This window comes from Phyllostomus hastatus, unplaced genomic scaffold (assembly GCF_019186645.2).
Source record: "Phyllostomus hastatus isolate PE091 unplaced genomic scaffold, TTU_PhHast_1.1 phas_scaffold_114, whole genome shotgun sequence".
Taxonomy (NCBI): domain Eukaryota; kingdom Metazoa; phylum Chordata; class Mammalia; order Chiroptera; family Phyllostomidae; genus Phyllostomus; species Phyllostomus hastatus.
Genome location: NW_025334006.1, coordinates 12,739,127 through 12,760,576, shown reverse-complemented (window position 1 = coordinate 12,760,576; position 21,450 = coordinate 12,739,127).

The following is a 21,450-nucleotide window of genomic DNA, read 5'->3' as shown; positions in this document are numbered from 1 at the left end:
CACAGTCAAGCTGGCAGAGTTACCAGTTTTCACCTGAAAATTTATATTTCAAAGTATGGCTGAGTTTATGCTTAATAAAAATGGATCATAAATAATCAACTACTAGCTCCCTCAAAGGCAAAGAGTATACTGAAAATGAACCAGTGGGGTTTAATTTATGGAATACACTCATCTCTGAAAATTACTGTCAGAGGGTGAAGTGGAAATTGGGGGCCCATTCCTTGTAGGGAACAAACAATAGTCACAGTTTGGGTGGCAAGGAATGGGATGAGTGCTGGCCTGAGAAGAACGGGCCCAGCAGGGAGGCTGAGGTTGAGCTTGTCTTCATTTCCCACGCTGTGTAGTTTTGGGGAAATTATTTAACACCTGGAAATTTCAGTTACTTCATACACAAAATGGGGCAATAGTCAAAGTATTGTTACAGGAATTAAGTAAGAATGGATTACAACTGTGTAGCATAGTATATGATGCATGCAAACAGCTCAAGAAATTTTAGTTACTATAATTTTACTCACTACTCAGGTCAGAATCTCACAGGCACCCTAAATAATATGACAATGTAGTGCGATAATTTTTTCAATTAGAACTTTGATTTTATAAAAATGTTTATAACATATTAACCTTTATAATGTGACAGGTTATACTAAGAAACACCAGAAAATGTTTGCCTATGGATTCGCTGTATGGGAAGTTTAATTAAGAAACTTAATCTTTGGGGTTCTACGTTATTTGCATACTTCTATTTAGATACTAAAGAAATAAAGTTATAAAGACACTTTGTATGGTTCTCAGCTACATGAATTTCTCCTTCCCATGGGTGGTTATGTAATTTAAATGCCTTCACTTGTGCAAATTAATTGCTTTTATTTAGGATGGTGACGCCAAATAAAAAGAACACTTTTGATAAAAGTAGAGTTAGGAAATCTTTGCCTTTGGAACGTTTCAGGGCATGTAAAGATTTTTCTGGTCATATGGAGCAAACTCTGTTATATTGAACAAAGAAATTCAGTTCTTAAAATGAGAATACTAAAGCAAAAAATTGTAACTTGAACATATAATCTAAAACAGTTGTTCTTATTTGCTGCCCTTTTCTCTCTCGAGTTTTTATGAAGATTAAATTTTGTTGGACTGATGTTCAAGACCTAGCTTAAAGAAGGGTGGCGCCTTTCATATGGTTCCTCAGCAGGCTGCTGAAGATTGCAGGGAGATGAAGACTGCTTATTGTTGGTGCAAAATGCTCCTCTCTTCTGTGTGCCCGAACTTCTTTCAATGCTGGTCACTTTACATCTCTCTATCCAAATCTTTTCCCTCATGGTCTCACACACACACACACAGCCCAAACATATTCTAATGCAGTGCTTTATCTTTTCCACCTTTCCTTAAACAATAGCCCATAACAAGAGAATATATATAAAAATTCAGAAAAGATTACCTATTACAAATAAATACACACCTGTTTGTGCATGCGCAAACACATGCACATTCCAAATACGTTACATGTGAATAATGTTACATGTGAATATAATTCAATTTGTTTTATTTTATTCCATTTTGCTTCATTTCACTTAAAAGTAAGTTTTGGAAAATTCTCTTTGTGAAGGAAAACGAATGCTCCTGAAATCCAAGTCTTTTTATACATACTCCAAGAATTGTTGCACGTGGGTCACCAGCCAGCAGTGACCATGGAACGCTGTGGATGGCTCGACGATAAACACGCGAGAAAAAACATGCACAGAGACAAACTAGTTTCTGTGGGGAAGTAGGGACGAAATGGCCACCCCTTCTAGTGAGGAGCGCGCCGATCCACCGTCCATACCTGCTTTTATTAGGCTCATCCTGCATAATAATTCAGGTAAAGTACAGCACTCACCAGGGGAAGTAAGGAACTATAGAAAACAAAGAACTCTGCCCGTCTATTGAGTTGGGGGGTCAAAGAGCTGTAAGGCTGAGGAACAAACTAGCTTCCTCCTAAGACCCTTCTCATTCAACTGAGAGCATTCTTGAACAAAGAAGGTTTCACAGTAATTTACATGTTCTTTCTTAGGCCTGATCACTCCGGGAAATCCGCACTTCCCAGTACCGAGCTGTACTACCCTGTCATTGTTTCAGGCTTAGGTGGAGCAAGGGAACTAAGGCCACCGAGAGATAAGGAGATTTTCTTCCGGACGCTGAGAACTCAGACTTTGTCAAAGCCGAGGAGTGAGGGTCCATCACCCCCTTTTGCTGCAGCCCCCCAAGTCCTTCTTTTGGGGGGGCCTCCCAAAAGTGATCGTGCCTGGCTTGGGTTGTTCCCCCGTGGGGAATCTTACCCGTCTTTGGCTAACCGACCAAGCTTTTTGGGGTTCAGCAGCAGAAGCAGCATTCCTGCCAGGAAGATAAGCTTTTGTCTCCTTGCCGGTTTACGGTTCCAAGGGCGTTCCCTTAGCCTTAGCTTAGGCGGGGCTTTCAGCTTCTGATACCAGTCAGGGCGGTTCCCAACAAGAATCATACGGATGAACACATAGGAAAAACCACAGGTAATTCATGCTTGGAGGGTTAATATTCATACGCACACTTCAATTTACAAGTAAATACAGAAATAAATATATGCAGCTTAAAAAGTTAACTTGTAGGAGAGGGTTGTGGGTGCAACATATTGTTGGGACAGAGATAAATGTACCATCGGGAAGAGCAAATTCTACCCTAAATATACCAGAACTATGAATAAATTTGTTCATTTTGGAGAAAAAGAACTGCTGCCCTTAGAGAAACTGTACTCCTCTGTAACAACAGAAGAGGATGAACTTGAATCAAACAATAATAGTGGTTCCCCCTTATCTGTGGTTTTACTTCTTATGATTTTAGTTCCCTGCAGTCCACTATTGTCCAAAAATATTCAGTGGAAAATTTGAAAAATGATTTGTAAGTTTTAAACGTACACTCATCTGAGTAGCTTGGTGAAATCTTGCATCGCCCTCTCCATATGCCCAAGATGTGAATTACCCCTTTGTCCAGCACATCCACTCTGTATCTGCTGCCCACGCACCTGTTCGTCTGTTAGTAGTCCTCTTGGCTTTCAGATCAATGTGGGTGTGGGGCCAGCCCATTTGGAGGCTCTGCCCCTCCTACCAGTCTGGACATGGCTTTTTAAAATAATTATATTCTTAGTTATAGGAATTCTGTACCTTTTGTCTGCAGTTGGTCTCAAAGAGTAATGGTTCCATAATTTAGTTGTAATGTTGATGCGGTTGTGGGAGGAGGTAAGCACAGTGTTTGTCTACTGTGTATCTTGACTGGAAGTCTACTACTTTTTATTTATTTATTTTTAGAGAGAGGGGAAGGGAGGGAGAATGAGAGGGAGAGAAATATCAATGTGTGGTTAGCTCTCATGTGCCCCCTACTGAGGACATGGCCTGCAATCCAGGCATGTGCCCTGACTACAAATTGAACAGGCAACCCTATGGTTTGCAGGCCAGCATTCAATCCACTGAGGCACACCAACCAGGGCATCTAGTACTTCTTGACTGGCTGTGTACAATAGTCCACAAAGTTGATGAATGAACAGGATGTGGTGGCATCTGGTAGCTACCTTCCTAAAAGCTGGTTGAAAGTTTCAACAAGCATTCTCAATATGACAAATCTTTTGTTAGTTTCAGCTCACATCTGTTGACTGATTACTTCAGTTGTCTGTCTCATTCTCTGGCCCACTGTGACTTAGTTTGATGTCTCAGAATTTTCTCCTATCAGATTCAAAACAGATTATGAATAAAAGTAAGATTTTAATAATTCATGCTTAGAGAGAAATTGACAATTTGGAAATATGTATTTTTTAAAGATTTTATTTATTTATTTTTTAGAGAGGGAAGAGAGGGAGAAAGAGATAGAGAGAGAAACATCAATGTATGGTTGCTGGGGGTCATGGCCTGCAACCTAGGCATGTGCCCTTACTGGGACTCGAACCTGCGATGCTTTGGTTCACAGCCCGCGCTCAATCCACTGAGCTATGGCAGGAGGGCGAAATATGTATTTTCTTAATCAGCTATTACAACTCTCACAAATTTCAACCCATAAATTTGAGAAAATTATTTTTAAAAATTCATTATAAAACCTTACAGTAGAGTCAGATTTTCTTCTACAGTATATCCAGATTCTGAAATCCAGTTGTCTGTGCTCAAAAGGCCCTCAAATGATCTGACTAGTCAGTGATATTCTTTTGATTGCTGTGGGCTTCCTATTATCAGTTTGACTTTTCTCCGTGTTTTGTGTGTCTATGTCATCATGCTGGGTGTCTTCTGAATGTCAAAAACTGTGAAGATGAAGTTAAAGATATATTTTCTCTCTTTTCTACCTAATTCTCTCCCTCTTTTTCTATTTATCTTATATGTATTTATAAAACAATGCAACTGTTTTCAAGTTAAAAATTTTTAAAAAAACCTAAGCATATGTCCTAGAATATGTATTTCTAGATGCTAGATCTCAGCTTGTTATTATAATGTGAATACAGTGACTATAATAACTGTCTAAAAAATGTGTCAATGTTTAAAATTGTCTCTAATAGTCTTTTTGAAATACGTTATGTTTCTGTCTTTAAATATTAAATTATGAGCATATCAAAACAAAATGTAATGTTTAAATTAGTACTAAGTAGCCATTTAATGTTTATTAATGAAAAAATAAACTGATTAATGCTCAAATATAGATAATTTGTTAACAAATATGTAAATAAAATGGACATTCATATAGATATTAATGTGGTAATATAAAAAAGATAAAACCATATAAAATGTTAATGAAACATATTTTATTGAATGTACTTATTTCACCACAATTTTACCAAGTATGTACACTTGATAAGAAAACAGCAAATGAAACAAAACCTAGAAAATGGCCAAGAGGACAGAAGGGAAGGGAGAGTAAAGTCAGATCAGATGTAAAATGAATAGTGCATGTGAGTGCATCCAAAATTTTGTCCACACTTTTGACTCTTCATTTTCTAACAGAAACCTTGATAAGAGAAATCTGATTACTTATATAAATGATCAGGTTAATGAACCGGTAAGATAAAAACCAATAAAGTGCTAAAATATACAAGATAATGACAAACAGTGATAAGCTATTACTTTGTGCTGGGATATACATCCAGCTGTAACAAAATAGTTATGAGAGGATTTCTGTGTCCAGAAATAAAGAAATAATAGAAATAGAAATGCTCCTGAAGGGGAAATATATTATAGTCAGAAAATAAATATTAAGGCTTTTAAGACATATGGGCCAAGATCAAGTGGAAGACTGAAAGCTAAGACGGTATTCAGCATTCTTTTTTTTTTTCCTAAAATTACCAAGAAAATCCAGAGGAGTGTGGGAGGCCACTCTGCTTGGTGTGGGTCCAGCTCCCACTGGGAGATGCACAGGGCCCACACCCATGGATAGGTTCTCCCTTGGGGAATCAGGTCTTCAATGTGCCTAGGCCGCTATGAGTCTTGCTTTTTGCTAAAACTCCTTCACCCTGAATTGAATACATTTACTGCAGAACAACTTCCTAAAAACCATGCTAAACCTTCCAAGGATGAGTGTAACCTGTCCAGCTACTTTTGCCTTTTCATTTGCAAATATCCCTCTTCTGTGATGTGATTACCAGCATCCTCTCCTTTGTTTTCTGTATAAGGTAACCCACCTAAAGTGAGCCTGTGCATAGTTAATGAAGATCTTCTTGTAATGTGCCCAGTAAGACAATAAAAGCTCATTGGAGTGAAGGCCAAGGTTTTTGCTCCCCTTGAGAGAGAAGCCATGCCATCCCTTTTCCTCGACTCCATAGTCAGTGTGAATGTCTCATTTCAGCCATAATGACGTGGACCCCACAAGCCGAGGTCCGCATCAAGGAGGAAGCTGAGAGGTTAAGATTCTCTGGTTCTTAATTTCCCATCAAATGAAGAGTATACAAGGGGGGACCCCCCAAAAACAAAATTTTCTTCTAGAGGGCGTGTGCCTTGAAGTACAGGCTTTCCCCTCTAGGTGAATGTTCTAGGAATCCATCTGTATCAGTGAACCAGCTGGCATTGTTGTTAGAGGCTGTTCTCAGCTTCACTGAATTTTTTCTGAAGACTCTTTCAAAGTGTTTGCCCATTTCATGATGGGTGATTTACAAGTGCATCTGCCCACAGTGTGCTGAATGTACATTCAGCAGTTTTGGACCAAAAATGGCATGACAACTATGGCCTACCTTCCCTATTCACCTGATTGTACCTTCAGTGACTTGTTTTTCCCTTGGATGAAAAAAAAGTCCTTGAAATGAAATGTTTGGCTGATGTAGAAGAGGTAAAAGAAAAAATAGCAGAAGCACTAAAAGGCATTAAAACTGATGAGTTCAAAGACTGTTTTGAGCAGTGGAAAACAGTCTTAATAGGTATGTTGCATCAAATGGAGAGCATTTTGAAGGTGACTGAAATTTACATGTGTAAGGATAAATACACAATTTTTAGTAAATAAATTCTGGGTTTTTGGTTCTTCCATTGTATAAAATGGGCTGCAGAAGAAATGGATGCCTTCATTTAAACTCCAGGATTTGGTTTGAATTCCTGAAAGTTTACATCAAGGAGGAAGGATTCAATGTATTAAACTGTCTCACAGAAAGACTGAATGAATCCCAACTTTGAAACAACTGAGTTCATAAAAGTGGATTGGTGTCATATTGTCAGTACAGATTCATGGCAGAAAAAAAATATAAATGCTTTCTAGAGCAGGAGTTCTTTACTTGGTTGGTGCTATGGGTTATATTGTGTCCTTTCAAAATCCATATGTTGAAGTTCTAACTCTAGTACTTCAAAATGTGAACTTATTTGGAATAGGGTCATTGCAGATATAACTAGTTAAGATTTAGTCATATAGGTGGAGGGTGTGCCCCTAATCCACTGTGATTGTTGTCCTCATAAAAAAGGTAAATTTGGACATCCATGTATAAGCCAAGGAATGCATGAGGCAACCAGAAGTTAATAAAGGGGCCTGGAACAGAACCTTCCCTAGTGTCTTTTATGGGAGGTGGTGGTGGTGGGAAGTGTGGCTCCGCAAACATCTTAAGATTTCTGACCTCCAGAAAGTGAGACAATAGATTTTTGTTATTCTAAGCCATGTGGTTCATGGTATTCATTATGGAAACTCTACCTAGGAAATTAATAGAGATGGAAAAAATCAGATTATTTGTTTTCACTAATCTCTAGCTCAAATTTAAAATTTCCTTCAATTAAGAGAGTAGGTCACATTCAACAATGTTACTTGCAGTGCCTGAGATATGCCACCGATGGAAAATATAGATGTGTTCATATTATTAGTGTTGTCGGGAATATGTCTTGATAGTAATGATGCCCACCATTAGTTTATTTAGACTAGTTATTATAAATGCAGCTAGATTTTGTTAGTTTAAATGATAAATGACACTATTAATAAATAACATTTATTAATATATAATAATTATGTTAAGTTGATAACTATTTCAATGTAATTGGTTTCCTGTACAACTATGTAATTTATAACTCACATTTAAAATATTAATCTAAGAAGTGGTTTAGACATTCATTAAGACTGTCAAGGGCATCTCTGTGGTAAAATTTATTAAGAATCTTGTTCCAAAGGAAATAAAAATATTCAAATTAATAATAGCTGGGATTTTCTGAATCTAATGAATGACTTCAAGCCACAGATTTAAGATCGCAAGAACATGAGGAACCTGATTGACAAAAGCACACCTAGGCATGTCCTGATTAAACTTCTGACTGAAAGACAAAGGAACATCTTATGAGCAGCCAGAATAAACATAGATTTTCTTCACAGGAACAACAACTTCTTAGTGTTATCGGTGGAAGTTTAAAAACAAGGTACCATCAGAAAGAGCAGGAAAAATAGATAGCATTCTAAGAGGGATAGGGAGAGTTCCTGTTCCCACAAACCAGCGTGGGAATCCTCACATTTGTGAGCATTAGGTAGAATATTCAGAATGGCTTTGCCTAAATAGATCTAGATTCAATGAAGTCTTCTCCAAAAAAGCAAAACTTAAAAGAAACAAAACTGAAGAAACAAACATGAAGAAATAAACTATTCATAACTAACTAAACAGTTTCCCAGAAGAAATCTCAAAAATGTTTATAAGACTACAAAAACAAGCAGTACCAAACTAGGTAAAACCTCAATGTGTAGTGTCCACTCATAATTGTCATGCATGCAAAGAAGCAAGATAATTTGGCCCATACTACTACTAATAATTAATCAATCAAATCATACCAGAAACAACACAGATTGTATTGAGATTAGAGGGTGTTGAAACAGTTGTTATAATTAATTGTATTGCATGTGTTCAAGAATCAAAAGTAGGGATCAGCAAATTTTCTTAAGAGCTGGATATCAGATAATTAAATGTGTGGGCCAGTCTGTGTTACAACTATTCAAATTTGCAGTTCTAGTGTGAAACACCCATAGTAATATGTGAGTGAAACAGTAAATAATATGTATTTACTTATTGTTCCAACAAACCTATCAATAAAAAGGGGGTTGTGGGCTGTGTTCAGTCTGTGAACTACAGTTTCCTGAACTCTGATTTAGGAAAAAAGATTGTGTATTTTAAAAACCTGAATTGAAAATAGAAAAGACATAAACTATCAAGATAATAACTATAATATCTAATATATAAAGTATACTATATGAAATCACCACCTTTTCAGACATTGCAGAAGAAAATATTAGCAGACTTGAAAAACTGGACTAGCACAACAATGTGAAAGGAATCACACAAAGGAAAAAAACTAGGAAAACACCCACAGTAAACTGTGTGTGACAATTTTAAGCAATTTAATATATGTGTGCATGTATATATATATAATTGGAGTACCCACTTTTCGTTAAGGGACATACAACATCATTTGAAATACTAATCATTATAGATTATATCTAAATTTGATTAAAATTATAAACATACAGATGCAAGAAAGCTCAAAGAATACCAAACAAAAGAAATATAAAATGCAAAACTTTAAAGCTCTTGGAAAAGATAAGAATATTTTTGTGACTGGGAAGTAGGGAAAACACATGTAAGGTTGAAGGAAAGGAAAGTAATTAAAATAAAATAAAAGATTATTTGGACTTTATAAAATTTATGTTCTTTTTCATCAAAATATGCTGTTAAGAAGTCAAGTCACAGATTGGGAAAAAATGTTCACAATATATTTAAAAATAATCAAATTAAGAATATAAAATATATTCCTAGAGATCAATAATAACAATAAAAATGGTTCCATTAAAATGGGAAAAATGTAGTTTATGTGGATGTTCAAGGATATGCAATGATGTTCACTATCACTAAACATAAAAAAATAGCTAATTAAAAACAAAATGAAATACCACTACACAACCTCTAGACTGGCTAAAATGGAAAAGACTAATGCTGAATACTAGAGAAAAGACAAAGCAAATATATTGGTCTTACATTGGAGTTAGCAGAATAAAATGCTACCACCATGTTGTTTAACATATATGAAGTTTTTGTTTTGTTTTTAATAAAGGTAGATATACAACTTCCTTATGGGAAAATATTTCACTAACATTTACTGACATACTGCTCAAAGTAAAAAAAAAGATTTTCACAAAAACCCTAGTAATGTTCATTCATAATTCATTCATAATGCAATAGAGAAATAGATAATTGAGTAGATAAACCATCTACAGAAGAAAGGATAAACAAATTTTGTTATATTCACTGGGATGCCATTTAGTAATAAAATAGAATGAATAATTAATGTGTACAACAACATGCAACAATAATAAAAATTATACTGTGTAAAAGGAGGCAGATAAGAGTATGTATGTTTTTATTCTGTTTATATAAAGAATAGAAAATGGATCTATGGGGTAAAAATCAAAATAGGATTACTTCTGGTAGAATGAAGAGCATTGTCATGGAAGATCTGCAAAGAAACTTTTTATCTCTTAGGTGGTGTTTTGATGACACAGATATATATACATCTGTCAAAACTCATCAAATTATACAATTAAGAACTCTTCACTTTATTAAGTATGCATGTATCTCAAAAATTAAATTAATACAAAACACCAAGTGACAGGCTAATTATTAAAACTTTTAGATTTTAAATTATTTTTGGTAAATTGTGCCTATCTATATTTAAGATGAATAATTTCTCTCAAGTTTGATTTATTCCAAGGTACAAGTTTTTTCAATATTTGAAAGTAGATCAATTTAATTCATTATATTAAATAATAAACTTGAAAAGCTGAGAAAACTAATCAAATTCAGTACTATTTGGAATAAAAGTCTTTAGCAAATCTGTAGAAGAAAGGAAAATGGTTAGTCTGATGAAAGGTACAATTATAAAATCATATTTTTAAAAATTATTTTATTGTTGTTCAGGTACAGTTGTCTTCATTTACCCCTACAAGTCCACTGTAATGAAAACAGCCTGGTATTGGCATAAGAACAGAAACACAGACCAATAGAACAGAACAGAGAGCCCAGAAACAAACCCAAGTCTCTATGGTCAATTAGTATTTGACAAAGGGGGCAGAAGCATAAAAAGGAGTAAAAATAGTCTCTTCAACAAATGGTGTTGGGAGACCTGGACAGCTACATGCAAAAAAATGAAACTCAGTCACCAACTTACACCATACACAAAAATAAATTCAAGGTGGATAAAGACTTAAATATAAGTGGTGACACCATGAAAGTCCTAGAGGAAAATCACAGTTAATTTTTAAATGTTAAAAGCTGAACTAAGGAAAAAGACCGAGGATATCTTCTGCCACCAACTACATTTAACACTTTACCATTTCTAGCCTGTGCATTAAAGGAAGAAATATATGTCATTACAATTAGTAAATAGAAAGGAAGAATAGACTTCCTATCCTCTCTATGATATGGCTGTGGACTTGCAAAGGTACAAAAACAGACTTCAGATAAGCTACTAAACTGATTCAAAATGTTGCTACATTGAGTTGTATATCTGTGTACAAAAACAATCTCAGAATTGAATTATATTTTAATTAAAATAACTAAGAATAAATCTAAAAGACGTAAAATACAGCTATATACAAAATATATAATTTGAGAGATATCAAATGTAAATAAAGGAGGGAATATTATGTTCATCAATTAGAAGACTCAAGTTTGTAAACATGTCAGTTCTCTCCAAACTGATCGATATTTTCAGTGAGTTCTCAATGAAAACTTAAAAGTTTTTAGAAAATTTAAATATTAGCAAACAGATTAAAAATGTATATGAAACTGTGAAAGTCCAAACACATCCCGAACCAAACTTGACAAAGAACAAAGTTGGAGGAATTACTACTCTACCAGCTATCAAGACTGTTACAAATTTTTTGTTTTTTATTCCAAATCTATCCATTTTTTTCTGATCTATAATTCTGATCTATAAAATCTAAAGCCTTTAAATATTTCTTATTAGCCGGTTGGCTTCATATTAGACTTACTGGGTGCTGAAGGATACTGCAAGACAAGAGCAGGAGAAGGTTCTTTGCTGCCCAGTTGTTAATTTTCTTTTCCTGACAGCTAAGGATTTGGCGTGCAGGGGGCTCAGGCAGCACTCACAGCAGCAGCCAGGACCAGAAGTGATCAGTTGGCACTCTACTATTTTTCCCACTGCTGCCTTCTTTTTAAATTTTTTCCACACATTTTTAACCTACAAGTTGTTGCTGATTTCTGTATTTGTTATTTCTCAACTCCTTGGAATTCTATTCCACCCCTTTTAGTATTTGTTAACTATTCTTCATGATACATTTGTCCTATGTCCTGAAAGGTTTATATAAAAACCAGTAATAAATATACAATGATTATTATTGGCTCAAATATAAGCAAATAAATCTATTGGAAAGCATAGAGAATCTCAAACTAGAAACCTGTGTATAAGGATACCAGTAAAGTGGAGGTGACATTTCAGAGCAGTGGAATATAAGAATTTTAAAATATTTTGTGTTGGGGCTATTTGGAAACACACATTGAATTTGACTGCTGCCAAAAACTGTTTTCAAAAACCTGCTTTAGAGGGTTGTGGATCAAGATATGAAAGCAAATCAATGTCTCTTTTAGAAGATAATATAGGACAATATTCCAGTGAGCTCAGGAAAGGATTTATTAAACAGGACCTCAAATTCATTTTCTAACATCAAATGTAAAGAAGAGCCAATGAAACTAACTGTAAATCAAACTGATAATATAATTAAACAACAGCAAGACAAAAATACTTTCTTCAAGTAAATTTTAAGAACAGTATTTTCACTATATAACCTTAGAGGAATTTAAAATAAAATCATAGATATGAATGTAAGTTGACTTTAATAGTTGAAGCAGAACACATAAAAGTCAAAAGTTTTAATATTCTAATTTTACTGCTAAATAATAATTAGAACTTTTCTTCTGGAAAATACACTAAAATTCTGGAAATTTTATTTAATATTTTAGTTCATTTATTCATTCATTTATTCAATAAATACATAGTAAGTACAAACTAGATATTAAGATTATAGCTGCTCAAGTAATAAGCAGACATTATGGAAAGACAGTGTACCAATTATCCATTATCACAAAAGTGTTTAATTGTAAACTAGAAAAGCATAGTTACATTAATCCATTTGGCTTATGATTCTGTGGTTTAACAGGGGTCAGCTGGACATGGCCAGGTGGTTGTGTTTCAAGAAATGGGTCTGGGTGAGCTTTCTGTGAAGGTTGAGCTCAAATGACTTTTTAGGGTGTTCTGCATGTGCTCAATCTATGGTATTGGCTGAGGAGAAGCAGCATCTGGAGAAGTTCTTAAGAAGATGTCAGAGTTACAAGGGAGAGAGCCAAGTTACGTACACAGTTTTGCTTTCTGATAACATTCCATCAGCCACAGCAAGTCACATTGGTGAACTCGGAGTGAAGATGTGCGGAAGCATGCTCCCTGCACTTAGTGGGTAGGACCTCAAAGTCACATGAGGAAGGGTGTAGATAAAGGGATTGTTGAAGAATGTAGGCCACACAGACAAGTTGCTACAGTCAGTTGACCCATCTAATACTATATGAAAGTGCATAATTCTAACACTGATCACAGTATGGTAGCATGATGTCAGTATCTGTAGGACCACACACAGATTTATTTCCAGGAACGGGATTTACTAGCTGATAAGTTAGGGCACTAGCTGTACTTTTCATTTTAAAGATTATAATGTAGTTTGACTAAATTTTATTCATCCTGTCAGCACCCGTGGGTAAATTGTAATATGTAGTACTTTTCACAGTTACGTTTAAAACTGTTCGGTGTTTGGCCTTGACCACGCAGATGCAGTCATCATGTCCTTTCCAGCAATGATGAAGCACAGTAATAGTTTTCTTAAGCTGTCACACGTAAGACTACATAGCACCTTCATTGTCTTCACAATGGTGCTAAATTAGCTGCAATATATCCTTGTCATCTTACCCATTTCTATCATCAGTGACTAAAAGCCAGTACAAATAATAATTACTGGCATAATAAAATAATCAAAACAACCCAATTGCCATATGGCATTTAAAGGAATGACAAGCATCTCAGCAGTCTTTCCCTGGGGATTTTGAGAAACAGTATAGCCAAGCAATCTTGGGCTGCCTTTAAATGTGTGTGTGTGTGTGTGTGTGCGTGTGTGTGTATTCCTGCCTTAAATTGGAGAATGGATTAGATGGTTCATGACTGGAGAGGTCCATGTTAAGACAGTGATGGATGAGAACTGACAGTTTACAACTTTTTCCTGTTGTCATAAACAAAACAAAATAAAAACACTGGAAATCAGTGTCTGGTATGGCTGCCAACCCAGTAAAGCCGAGCAGCAGGCAAAGCATTAACAAACACAGGACGAGTTCCCTGTGGAAATGCACTCGCTTGGCAGCCCTGTAGGTGGTGGTGATGAACAGGCAGAGCGGGAGCCGGAGCCTGCAGGAGGGGATGCACGTGAGCGGATTTCCCATTCACTGTAATCTCATTGTTTCTCCTGTAGATGGCTTCAGTAATAAATTCATAATAATAATTACTTGTGGTTAGGGGTTAAATGTGTTAATAATCTTTCAGAAATAAAACAGCTTGTGAACGTTCTTGTAATAGTAAAATTTTCGTGTCTATAGCAAGAACATTCAAAATTTAAGTGAATTTGACTTTAGATAAGTTCCTTTGCTTCTGTTATTTCTTTTGTAAAGGTCACTAATAGTACCTGTCCCAGGCAGTTGCAGTAAGAATTAAATGAAATGATATGTGCAAACCACTGTGATGATGTATGTACTCAATGTTTATTTTTAAATACAATTGTTAGTGGTATAACGTTGCATATGTTATTATATACTATAATAAATATAATGTTCCTTTTTTAGATTCTGAATTTTATCATAGTAATCAAATTTCATAATGCGTTGATCAAAAATTGTATAGTAGTAACTACTTCTGTAGAGTACATCAAAATCAGGAAATATGACTACTCATCGCGCCTTTTAAGGAAAATGCAGTGCATGTGCCACCTGCCCTGACAAATTTCAGTTAAAGTTATGGGACACATATACACACACTCGTGCTGTTTTATATGTTTTGACATTTTGTTTTTAGTCTTTATTTTGTTAGTAACCTTTAGTGTTCTTTTGGGATAGTCAGCTCTACCATTTGTAAGTAAATACAGGAAATCTTAGGGTTGGAAGAGATTCATAATCAGTAAAATATATGTTTCTTTGAGATGTCAATGATTGGGGAGATAGGGAAGTTGAAAAATATTAAAGGTATGGGAAATGTGCAGGTGATTACAATAAGGAAAATGGGAAAGGGAGGTGAGAAACTCATCAACAAGCACATATGTTCAGTGCACATGCATGTCTATGTGTTTCCTATTGCCGCTGTAATATATCACAAACTTATGACTTAAAACATTGAGAAATTGTTATCTTACACTTCTGCAAGTCAGAAGTCTAAACTGGATTTTGAGGACTGTATTTTTTCTCGAAGTTCTAGGGGAAAACCTGCTTCTTTCACTTTCCCAGCTTCTAGACACTGCCTGTATTTCTCAGCTCCTGGCCCCTCTCCCATATTCAAAGTCAGCACCATAGCACCTTCTCTGACATCTGCTTCCATCTTTACATCTTCTCTAAGTTTGATTCTCATGCTTCCCTCTCATAAGGCCCTTTGAAATTGCACTAGACCCATGTGGTTAATCGAGAATAATCTTCCCATCTCAAGATCGTTAGTTTAACCACATCTGCAGAGTCCCTTTTACATGTAAGGTAATATATTCACAGGTCCTGGAGCTTAGGATGTGGACATTTGGGAGATATTATTTGTGCTATCACAGTGTTACAAGCTTTACGAGCCGTGATAGAAAGCACAGAATTAACAATAAAAGCTTCTAAAATGCCCTATTTAATCAAACTCTGATTCCATGGGGATTAACTACTATGTGTAGTTTTTAAGTGAGGTCTCAGATGTGGTACACATGAGCAGTAGAGTTGCTAAACTGTGAGCTATTGAACATATTCATGAGGAAAATAAACTTCTTTATGATTATTTCTCTATATCACTATGTCTACACCCTACCCCCAAAACACTCAACAGAAAAACAAAAGTAATGTGGTTAAGTAATTATTGGATATAGTAGGACTATGGATTTCATGGAAAGATTAGAACAGCTAGTTTTTTTCTACATCAGACTTTTTAAAATGAAGTTTGGTTTCATGAATCAGAGAAGACATGATATGAAATAAGTCATTCACTGGGAGACCCTGAAAGGTCACTGTATAAAAACCTCGTACTTGTAATGTTTCTGTTTCTAGAGCACACGTGTCACATATTTATCATTTTGTTAGGTCGCTGGTGACACCTGTTAGGGCTGTGAAAGAATTCACAATGAGAAGAAAGTGCAGAGAGTAAAAGTTTTTATTTTTACATTCCAAAGGGAGGAAAAGAGCTAGGTACAGAGAAATGCACCAGCCCCGAGGGGTTAGGGCTTTGAGCTTTCACTGGGTAATGAGGCGGCTGTAGAGCAGGATGCTACAGTTGGGCTGCAGCTTGTTTCGATGTTATCTTTGGGTGCAGGGTCCTGAGGTTTTTGTGATCTGGTGTGTCCTGTTCTGTAAGTTCCAGAGCCCCTGTGCCTTCAGGGCACTTCCAGTAATTTTCTAGTCCTGGGTATAAAGGCTCATAAAACTATTAGGGTCAGTCATGCTTTATGGGGTCCAGCTGGCTCTGGGAAAGGGTGAGTGAAAAGGGGACTTTTGTTCTGTTAATATTATTATACCAAATAACTGATGAATACAATAAAATAAAAACTCAATAAAGTAATAAACCAACTGAATACTTAACAGCACCTCATGCGCTGCGTATATAGATGCATTCACCATCACTGGTGTTCCTTCCTTCTGATGAGCACAGGCAACCTCAATCCTGTAGCTTTCCAGAGAGTCATGGAGAAGAAAGTAGTCACATTGGCAACACTTAGTGTTCTTCTCATGTTCCAGGCATTCTTTCAGGGCCTCACATATATTAACTCCTATAATCCTTATAACAGATCTGTAAGGGAGATATACTCTATGCCCATTTTGCAAATAAGTAAAATAGTCAATAGCAGGTAAGCAACTTGCTGAAACACATGTAAGTCCTCAATGTTGTTAATAAGTTCCGTGGCTTTAAGCAAAATAATGTATAACACTGTAACAGGATGCAGCCAAGAGGGGGGACCCCAAATAGGGATTTGGAATGGGGTCCAGAACTCAAGGTATCCAGGAAATATTAGGAGGTCCTTACCACCCCCACAGCTGTGGGTTGGGGGAAGGGACAAATGGAGCAGGGCCACTGAGAACTGTTTTGCATAGCAACAGCTTTGCAGCTAACCTCTGGCATGGTCATTTAACATATCTATAACCTTTAACTGGTTGCATAGATATGTTAAATAGCTGTGGCTGTGGGCTGAGTCAGGGGAATGGAAGTAACTTCCCCACCAAGATGTAACTGGGGCAGGTCCCCCAAGTTACAGCACCTGTGTGGGAGCTTGAAGAAGATTGGCTCCATGCCATGGGGCCACACCTGCCCAGACTCACAATGGCAGCCCAGTGAAGCTGGAAGGATATGAGAGTGCTGGCAAGTGTAGCCGATTGTGGGAGGAGTTGGAAATGGGGCTGCAGAGGAAGATTGGCATGGAGATTTAAACTGATTGGTGGCAGCCATGGGAGAACCCCACAGCCATTGTGCAGAGAGAACCACACAGCTGTGGCAATAGAAAGGAGAGCCACACGGCTTTGCCAGAGTGGGGACCCCCATAGCTTTAGAAGGGGGAACCACCACCTAGCTTTAGCAGAGATCTTGGTGACACAGCTGATGGTGCCGGGAATCGAGGGAGGCCTACCAGCTTTCCTTTTCATGAATCTCTGGCACTGATAGACGTCTTTCCTCTGGTGGCGGACATAACAAACCTGGGGGGTTCCTTTCAGTAATAGTATGTTGCCCTTTGGCCCCCCACCTTGTTGTTCTGTAACAACACCCAGTTTTACCATAGGGCAGGGGTGTCAAACTCATTTTTGCCCGGGGCCACATCAGCCTTGTGGTTTCCTTAGAAGGGCTGAAATAATTTTAGGACTGTATAAATGTAACTACTCCTTAACTGTTAAGGAGTTGAGATTACATTGAGCCCTTTGAAGACAGCCATGAGGCTGATGTGACCCCCAGTGAAAATGAGTTTGACACGCCTGCCATAGGGTAATTGATGTAAACAAGAGTTAAATTCCTGTGGTATCTCATTAACATTGAAACAAAATAGCATTGAATAAAATGATGTTATTTGAGAACACATTATAGTAATTGAACTTAGTCTGCTTCCAGGAGCCATGCAATTAACTATCTTTCTACACAGACGCCCCAGTATAGTACACAGCTACATGGATGGAAAGCAGTGAATAAACTTATTGTTTACTTATTGTTAATTTTAAATTTAATAGCAGTTAATTTTGTATCAAATTTGAGGACATACAAAGAAATAAAAATTTCTTAATGTCAGCACTGCCTTTAACAATGTGATGTGAATAGAGAGGCTGTGGGGAATTTTCTAGCCAGATATTCAGCATATTGCTTTATGTATCACATGTTTTTCTTTTCCTCTTCTGCTTTGCCTGTCTTGGATTCTGTCAAGTCGGTTGTGGCATTTAAGCAATCTCTGTGTGTAGTGAACCGTGAATTAAATTTCCATAAATATTGTAGAGACAGGAAGACAGGTAAAATAAAGATGTCTATAAAAGTGAGTGCATGTGAACATACTCATTTTAAAGCCTCTCTCTGTAACTATGCTACCTGTTGGGTATCAACCATATCAGTTATCAGGCTATCACAGCACAGCGTTTTCATCAATGATTGCTCAACAGTGTGCCACATAATAATAAAAACACTGTGGTAGGAATAAAATGATAGCTCTGAGGAACACCGAGATATGGGCTACTAATTTGTTTTTCATCATAAACAGTAGTCTCCCCACCCCTATTTTTTTCCAGAAGTGAAAGGAAACACAACTCTCTACTCTAATATTCTTAGCTGAAGTTTGCCCTTCTACAGACTTCTGAAATATATACTGAAATGGTTTAACAGACTTGGATTACCTATGGTGAGAAATCACTCCCTGTGGAAGACATCATTCTCGATATGAGTTTATTCACATTCTGGATTGCAAAGGTTTATTTCAATATGTAGCATATATGCATTTTACAATCAGTTTACATTTGGAAGAAATATGCTGTATTTATAACATGTTTGCAGGTAACAGTAAGAAAGAGCCATCAATGTTAAAGATTTTATTTATTTATTTTTAGAGAAGGGAGAAAAGATGGAGAAAGGAAGGGAGAGAAACATGATGTGTGAGAGAAACAGCAATTGGTTGCCTCTCTCCTGCCTCCAACTGAAGATCAGGCCTGTAACACCAGGCATATGCCCTGACTGGGAATCAAACTGGCAACTTTTTGGTCTGTAGGTCAGCATTCAATCTACTCAGCCACCCAGCCCAGATGAGCCATTACTTTTAAAGGCTGAAAGGTTTTTTTTCAATATTCAGCATGTATTGTGATGTACTTGAATGATGCTACATCTAATATACAAGCTTTTGTGTAACCATTAGAGTAGATATAAAATACTTCTCACCACCCCAAACCCTTGACTTTATTTACAAAGCTCTATCACATCCTGTCCACTTGAGGAAGTGAATGAGTGTTTACTAACGCCATTCATGAGAATGAGACCATGACAAATGGAGATTTGTGTGCCATGGATCATCGTGCTAATGATCAATATCCATAGGTTGTAGAATTTACAGCTCTTAAAAAAGAAAATTAGCTAATGCTGATTACAATTTATCAAGGTGCCATTGCTAGCTAGTGTGCTATGACTGCATTAATAATAGGTTACAATAGGTTTGATTGTAAAAAGGTTCAAATAATCAATTTTTGCAAAAGGGATGCTAAATTGAAATTTACAGTAGTATGCAAATAACTGAAACACATGAAATAGTCATTTGAGATGAATAGTTTATATATATTTTTCTTTCCATTACTCAACTGACACCAGGTTTTTCAGAATGATTTCATCAAAGAAAGTCAAATTCTGTGTTTGAAGGTTTATTCAAAGCTAAGTATATACTAATTATTAGGATTAGGTTTTTCTATAAAGAAGAATCCTGATGTTAAGAGTAAATATATTTTCTTATAGAATTCTTCACAAGTCAGGCTTTTAAAGTTACTGCTTTTTTTTAAAGACCACATATATGATTTTAATTCTTTTTAAAAAGATTTTATTTATTTATTTTTAGAGAGAGAATGGAGGGAGAGAGAGAGAGAGAGAGAAACATCAATGTGCGGTTGCTGGGGGCCATGGTCTGCAACCCAGGCATGTGCCCTGACTGGGAATCGAACCTATGACACTTTGGTTCGCAGCCCGCGCTCAATCCACTGAGCTACACCAGCCAGGGTTAAAGTTACTGCTTTATGAAACAAGTTATACAATCTATAAAATCCTGAAATATCATGAAATCCACTTAAATATTGATCTAATGAATAAGCCTCCATAATGTTACTATCAAGTGGATAAAAAATGTAAGTTCACTGATAGTTCAGATAATTGGATTTATCCATAGATATACTTGTATGACCCTGGACTGGTTTCTTACTTCATAATATATATATAGCCAATTCTCTAGAGTAAGTCTATTTTGATCTTCAAGTGGTTTCTGTTTTTCAGTGAGACTCTGACTTTCTATCAAGTTCTTGCTATTAAGAGTGGACCCAGAGAACAGATACTCATGCAGGGATTCTTGTGTTGGTTTACTCACAATGTGTAAGGAACATAATAAAGGTCTTGTAAGTAAAAAAAACAAACAAACAAAAAAAGGGATGAGCACATGTCTCAGTCTCCCACAGTGCTTATCTCTGCTGTATTTCTGACTGTACTTCACCCTACACCATGTTACCTGAGGTGTTTCCTACACCTATAGAAAGACTGGTCAACCCCTGGTTTACAATGGGTGTGCATGATATACTTGCTTCATCTTAAACAGAAATACTGGTGCAGTTCTGATCCATCCAGAATGTGGCTCTGAAGGGAGGAAATTCTCTTAATAGGCAGCATTTCAGGCAGTAAGTCTGATGTGGAGAGAGAAGAGATAGCTAGTGGTATAGACCTACACTGATTGATTGGCAGGAGTTTGTTGTATTTGTCTGGTTTTCAGAAAATCAAGATTGGTAGAAAATAGATAAGAGGGGCTGGCTCCAACATTGCAAAAGTGTTCCCTGTTTGCTCTTCTTCATAATCCAGGGCTGATGGTAGCAGAGGCCAGGACACAATTAGGCTCACTAAGAGTAATGAGAATCACAGACTCAGAACCTGCAGAGCTGGGTGTCCATGCTTAATTGACCGAGACTGTGGATACAATTACTGTAGAGAAGGAAAGGGCCAGAGCATCAGTCCAGAGGCGCGGCACACAGAGTTATGAGTATGACTGATAGATGTAGATGGCAAGAAGAAAAAGAGGTGGCCAGACAACAAGTGGAGTACTGAACTTGTACTACAGGGTCTGGAGGGCGGTCACCCCAGTGAAGTGTCACTATTTTTTCCCAGTTTTCTTTCCAAAGTAGTTTTCACCCTTGAAACCCACTGAATGAAGATGAAGTTTCATCTCCAGGAAAAAGAAACCTGAGATTGCACCATCTTTATAAATAGCTGACAATGATTCCCTGAGTCCTTCTCCAAAGGTATCAGTGACCATCAACTCGGAGAACTGTATACTGTGGAAAGAGAAATACTCAAACATTTCATGAACTATTAGACACAGGGTTCAAGTTGATACCCAGAGAATAAGTGTCATCATGGTTGGAATGGGAGCATGTGAAATCCAGCTAAGAGAGGGCATCCTCCTGAAGCTTATTGAGGGTCCACTAGATCTATATATCCA